Raw genomic sequence first — 6,430 nt, 5'->3', positions numbered from 1 at the left:
AAATTCTAAGAAACTTTTAATAAACCAATTAAACCAGAACCATTAGTATATATTTAGAAATTATATAAATAAATGGGTGCTATATTTAGAACACCATGAAAAGTTGGTTAATCACATTCCGTTTCTATTGGAATTTAATTCAAACCTTAAATTTAGAGGAAGAAAAAAAAGCAGCTTTGCTTTGAGAATAGCTTGCATTTATATTTGTGTAGCCTTTATTATGGCTACAAGGACACATACATACTCTCTCTCCCTCCTTCTCTCTCTTCTTATCCGATTTGTTCCTTAACAACAGCTAGGTAAGGTTAATAGTCTTAAGTGAGATTTATGCCCATTTTCTGGATGAGAAAACTGAGGTTGAATGGTTAGGTGACTTGACCCAGTTAGAAGCATCAGTGGGACTGGTTTTGAATCAAACCTTCCCTGACTCAGACTCTGGGGCCTTTTCTCCTACACATTATCAGCTATAATGGAACCAAGTCCCCCTACATTTTAGGAGTTTTTCAGTTCTGGTCTCAACTCGTCATTGCTCATTCACAACACTCGTCCAAGGTAAATATATTGCTTGGACTAACGATGGACTGGACATCAACAGCATGCCACAGGACAAACTTTGGTTCAAGGTCCTCTTCTCAATCTCATCTCACCCCAAATGTTCACACGGACGATCTGTGCCCAACTCATAGTAGAACATTCTGAGCTCCTGCCAAACACCTTGTAACTTGACTCTGGCATGGTGATGTCATCTGGATCCTCTTTGGACAACCGTCTTTGTCCCCAGTACAAACTCTGGCCGTGTTCAAGGTCTTGAACGACCTTGTGCTTCTCCCCCACCCCAACCTTATTTCATGTTCATCCCAACTTGAATTTCTTGTCCTTTTCCGGTTACTGTTAGTGTCTCCAGAATATGCCAAGCTCATTCCCATCCTGAAAAGTGTAAAAAAGGCCTTCTCTGGCCTAGAGTAATTCCCTCTTCACTGCTCTCCCTAATCTCCAAGATCTCTCTGGGTGTCTGATCTTCCACCAAGCCTTGACAACAGTCCTCAAGAATCTCTCCTCCACAGAGCTGTGTGCTACTAAACCTTGAGCTTAGCTGTACGCCGGGCTGTTTGGTAATAGTTGTTTTATGTGTTAGGGCCCCTCCTAACTAGATCGTAAGGCAGAAACCGTATCTGGTATTTCTGCAGCTTCTGGCATTGCTGAGCAGAGGACAGACAGGTTGCTTCACTGACCATCAGCTCACCATCCAGGACCAGTTTAATTAAGTACTTACTATCTCCTCTTCTCTTAAGCTTCCTTCTGATGGTGTTGAGGTAGAGGGCTACAGGTGCTTGAGACTCCAGCATACCAACACACCAGGTCCTGCTGAATGAAATAGACTTGTCTTCTCTCAGCCAAAGAAAAGCAAAATTTATTAAAGGTTTGCCATAATGGGTAGACTCTTAAGAGGCCTCAATATCTGTGACACTTGCATTGGGCAAGGGGGTCAGAATCATCTGACATAGGGTCTGTCCCAGATAATTCTCTGGCTTTCTTTTTTTCATGGAGGCAAGATGGGGTTTTATATACAGAAAGGTTGTGGGAGGAATCTAGGGGTGGTCTAGAGGAGTTTGGGGAGGGTCTTCATCTTCAGGAGTCAAATGAGGTCAGACTCCAGTGATGAGAGATTAAGGGTGGGAGGTAGCTGGAGGCTACCTGGAGATGAGACAATGGAGGGCTAGGCTAGTTTAAGGGTGTATAGATATTTTGGGAGGATCAAGAATGGGAAGTAGCTGGACAAAGGAGGGCTCTGATTTGGATTTGGGCGGAGCTATAATGAAAGGCTTATGGCCTGAGGCAAATGCCTCATCAAATGGGAAGATTCAATCTGAGTTTAAGGGGGTTCCCAGAGCCTGTACCTCATCATTCACCATCTCCTCTTCTATTAAGCCTCCCTCTGATGGTGTACAGGTTCTGGGAAACCCCTTGAACTCACAATCTTCCCACTTGATGAGGCATTTGCCTGAAGCCATAAGCCTTTCATTATTGCAAGGCCCAAATTTCTGACTCCTAACCTAGCCTAGTCCTCCATTGTCCAGGTACTTTCCACCCTCGATCCTATCAAAATATCTATGTATACGGAAATCTGTTACCCTTAAAGTAGCCTAGCCCTCTATTGTCTGTCATCTCCTGGTAGCCTTCAACTATTTCCCTCCCTTTAAGCCTATTCCTGGAGTGTGAATTCCTCCTCTAGATCACCTCTAAATCCTCCCACAATCTTTCTGTATTTAAGCTCCTTCTTGCCTCCATGAAGGTGCTGAGATTGATTTAAGTGCAGACACTCTGTGTCAGATCATTCTGGCCCACTTGTCACAAATACTTAGGCCCCTTAAGAGTCTACCCATTATGGCCAATCCCCATAATAAACTTTGTTTTACTTTAGCTGAGAGAAGGCTTGAGTTGAATTCTTTCAGCAGGACCCGGCGTGTTGGTATTCTGGGATCTCACACATCCCTAAACCTCAACACCTTTACCATTTTGTTCTGTCATGATGTCTGCTTTCTCCAAATTCCCAAGGACTGGTCTCAGAAGCTCAAATTTTCTTTCTGATACTTGTAGCTGCGTAGTCTGGGGCAGTTTCACCTGAGTTCAGTTTTCCCATCTGTACAATGGGAGTACTAAATATCAGGGTCATTATGAGGAACAAATGAAATGAAGACTATAAGGCTTACACACATCAGCTCTCCGGATCACTTTTTATTGGTAATTAACATTTTATGCATAGATGTCATCTCCACATTGCTACTGGATACTCCTTGAGCTCATGGACATGTGGTATTAAAAAAACAATTCCTTATTGCATCTTGCATAGTGCTGTGTACGGGTTTATCTTGCTGACTGATCTTCTGATACACCTCCTAGGAGGACACTGATGTTCTGATACACCTCCTAGGAGGACACTGATGTTCTGATACACCTCCTAGGAGGACACTGATGTTCTGATACACCTCCTAGGAGCACACTGATGTTCTGATACACCTCCTAGGACAGGTGCTAGGGAAAGTCGCCCTTTCGTTACAATGGAACATATTTGCAATACCTGGGGGGGGGGGGTAACTAAGCACCAGGATTTCATTTAGTTAAGAATGGAAGCTGTTTACGTGCTAAGAAATGCAAAGCAAGAGACTCCAGGTAAAAACCCAAGGCTGATGTCACCAGCAGAGCTAAAGTCCCTTTAGGTAATAGTGATTTTCACTTTCTAAAAGGTCACCATCACAAGAGGGGGATTTAAGAAAAATCAGCAAAGTGCTTACTAATGATGTGAGTTACTACACACAGAACGTTATAGGAATGACTATTATATAAGCACTAAGCAGCTTTTATCATATACATGCCGATATTTATATGCAAGTGTGTAAATGTGTGTCATCTACACCGGCAGACAGAAGCCACTGGGCCAGAGAGGCGGGGAGGCAGTAAATGTACTGTGCAAGAAAACACGACACTCACTTGACGTACAAAGGCCAACATCGAGTCCTGAAGACAGAAGGAAGGAGGTGCCCACAGGTGCCGGATCAAGGGATTAGAGGCCATTTAGGACAAAGGCATCTAGGCCGGTGCCCAGGGCCATACGGATTAGACCCCGGGTCCCCCCAACCCGCCCCCCCCCCAAAGTCATTATTTACTAACCTGAAGGCCTGGCGGATGGCCTTCCTCCTGGGGCCCACCCTCCAGGGAGAGGCCCACAGGTAGATCCGTTCCAATACACATACGGGGAGGGGGGGGGCGGGGAAGAGGCGGTCCCACCAGGTAGAGCAAGCCCGGGGCTCGGTCAGGGAGACCTGAGTTCAAATCCTGCCTCGTAGCTTGCTAGCAGGGGGAGCCTCCACTTCCTCGTCCGTGAAACGGGGGTAATAATGGCACCCACCGCCCAGGGCTGCTGCGAGGATATCGTCCCAAACACGTGCGAGGTGGTCTGCAAACCCACCTGGGCGCTGTGCGCCTATCTTGGGGATGCAAGCCAAGCAGCTCCGCCTGCCCACAGGGAACTTTCCCAACCCCGGCGAAGAAGCCGAGGCACAGGCCGAGCCCTCTCGCCGTCGGGTTCCAGGCCGGAGGTCGGGAGGCGGAGGTGCAAGGGGCGGGACTCCAACCTCGGGCCTAGGCGAGTGAGGGTTCAGGCCCAGGGTCATCGCGCCTGCGCAGGGCGGTCGCCCCGCCCCCGGCACGCCCCTTCCTGCCCGGTGCCCCGGAATGAGGCTGCACACGCGCGGCGGAAGCGAGGCTGACGGAAGTGACGCACACGGCCGCGGCTGGCTCGCCCCTCCCTCCCCCGCTCCTCCTCCTCCTCCTCCTCCACCATCATCATCGTTCCTCGTCCGGCCGTAGGTCGTTCCGTCAGTCTGTCAGCCGGTCTGTGGCGGAAGGCGTCTGGCGGCCGATGGCGACTCTGGGCGAGAGGCCTTGTTGACGCTGTCCATTCTTCGCCGGGGCCTCGCCGGCTCTGCTTTGGGTGAGGAGCCGGGGCTGGCGGGATTGTGACGTGCCCTCCAAGGGAAGGGGCTCCGGGGCGAGAGCCGCGGCCCTGGTGGTGGGGGCGGGGCGGGCGGTCGCCGTGTCAGTTTCCTGGTTTGTAAAACCAGAGCCTCGAGGAAGAGGAGAGGCCGAGGGTCGGGGCCGGGGAGACCTGGGCTGCTGCACCGCCCCCCGCCGCGAGCCTCCGTAGACCCTGCGTGTGTTCGGTAGGTGCCCCATGAGTGCGGGTCGGTTGGCCCACCAGGGCCCCGGAGGCAGAGCCAGAGGCGGGGCCTTGACGAAAGATGGGCCCCTAGTCCTCCGTGAACTTTCTGGGGCGCGGCCGGTGCGCCCAGTATCCTCGGGAGGGGGAGGGGGACTCCGGAGCCGGTGTTTGTGTTCAGGCGGGCCGGGGCGGGGCCGGCGCGGGGCCTGCCGGGCCGGGGGAGGGGCTGCCTTCCCCGCCCTTCCGCCCCGGGCAGGGTGGGGGGGCTCTGTGCAGGTGGCCTCGGCGGCCCGCGGTGGGTGGGGCGGTTACTGGCCAGCGGACTCCCACGGCTGGCTTTGGGCTGGAGGGCGAGTGGGGCCGGTCCCGGGCGGCCGGAGGGGATGGGGAGCAGTCCGGCCCGCGAGACCCTGCCCCCGACCGAGCCGGGCTAGAGGGGGGGAGCGGCCGCCCCCAGCTTGAGGCCTTGGGGCCCCCCAGTGCAGATGCCCGCAGACGGGGCTCCGCGGGTATCCGGTGCGTGCTTTGTAGCCTCTCCAGGGCTTTATGCCCGTGAGCTAAAGCCCCGATCATCTGAAGCTTTCGGAATGCTCGGCTTCTTGTCTCAGGTGGCTGTAGGTGGCATGTGTGACGAAGATGCCCTGTGAGGTTGTACATGGTTTTAAAAAATGAATTGTCGGGAGTACCTGTGTGACCCCGGGCAAGTCACTTAACCCTGATTGCCTCTCCAAAAAAAAATGGATAGAGGTAGCGTGTTTCTCCACATTCACATCACTTTCCCTAAAAGCGTTAACATTTAATGTACTGGCTCATGGTTCCAGTTGTTTGCTTGCTTATAAGTTGCTTGACTTTTTAAGAGCTGGATTCTGAGAGTTCATCTCCTGCCTCAGACCAGGACTGGCCGTGGGAGCTTGGGCAAGGCCCCTAGGCCCTTCTCCGGTGCTGGAAGTTGAAGAGAAGGTGCTGACCTGCTTCACTAGAGGGAGTTTTCCTCATCCAAGAAGTTCTTTATTACAATAACATCAGAGGTCCATCTTCTCTTTGCATCACCTTTATGTATTTAGAGCTGACAAATTATATAAGGTGATTGAAAAAAAACTTATGAATCTTTAAGCAGTTTTATATGTACTTCAGTTGGCTAAGGATTGCTCCTGCTGTATATACTGTTCAGTTCATTAACGTGAAATGGATAGTGCATTGTAGCTTGGTAACTAACAGTCTGCTTGGTCCCAGCTGGAGTCAGGAGACTTGACTTCAGATCCTGCCTCAGACATTGCTGGCCTGAACAAGGCATTAATTAAGCTCTCTCAGCTTCAGTTTTTTTCCTTTGTAAAAAATAGGGATAATAGGAGGTCAAATGATATCATATATGTGGTCTATAGAAAGACTGGCTGTCATTAATGTTCTAGAAGAAAACTTGGTAACCCACAATCCTGTGTCTTCATGGGACTGAAAAATTTGCCTAGAGAAGTGTAGCTAATTATACTTAACTAAGCTTCCACTGTGTTCACACAGTGAACACACAGAAATGCACAATGGAATTATTACCTTTAGAATTAAGATTAAGAATTTAGCTTGAAGACTTCCTAATGTGGAGTTTCTAGGTGACTTGTAAGGATTCCAAGAAAATTGGGTTTAGCTGGCTGAGGAAGACGGAACTGGAGATTTTGGATAGGCAGCATGAAGTGTGTGTGTGTGTGTGTGTGTGTG

The 6,430-nt window shown here is 50.3% G+C and overlaps 1 protein-coding gene across 2 annotated transcripts in view; it reads left to right on the top strand.

Annotated features, from left to right (window-relative positions):
• Nucleotides 1-4,310: 4,310 nt before the first annotated feature.
• The window catches only part of TAX1BP1 (Tax1 binding protein 1), a 68,339-nt gene continuing 66,219 nt past the window's right edge, over nucleotides 4,311-6,430 (top strand). Inside the window, exon 1 of one of the 2 annotated variants that reach the window (XM_069088649.1) lies at nucleotides 4,311-4,492. The gene's annotated coding sequence lies outside the window, so the exon portion shown is untranslated. Of the gene's footprint in view, nucleotides 4,493-4,573; nucleotides 4,722-6,430 lie in introns of those variants that run through there. The other variant, XM_069088650.1, reaches the window with a different exon arrangement.

This window comes from Petaurus breviceps, unplaced genomic scaffold (assembly GCF_028583685.1).
Source record: "Petaurus breviceps papuanus isolate PSGF00001 unplaced genomic scaffold, PetGlider_PUasm1.0 185, whole genome shotgun sequence".
Lineage (NCBI taxonomy): Eukaryota > Metazoa > Chordata > Mammalia > Diprotodontia > Petauridae > Petaurus > Petaurus breviceps.
The sequence above is the reverse complement of the archived record's forward strand: the minus strand, read 5'-3'. Positions and strand labels throughout refer to the sequence as shown.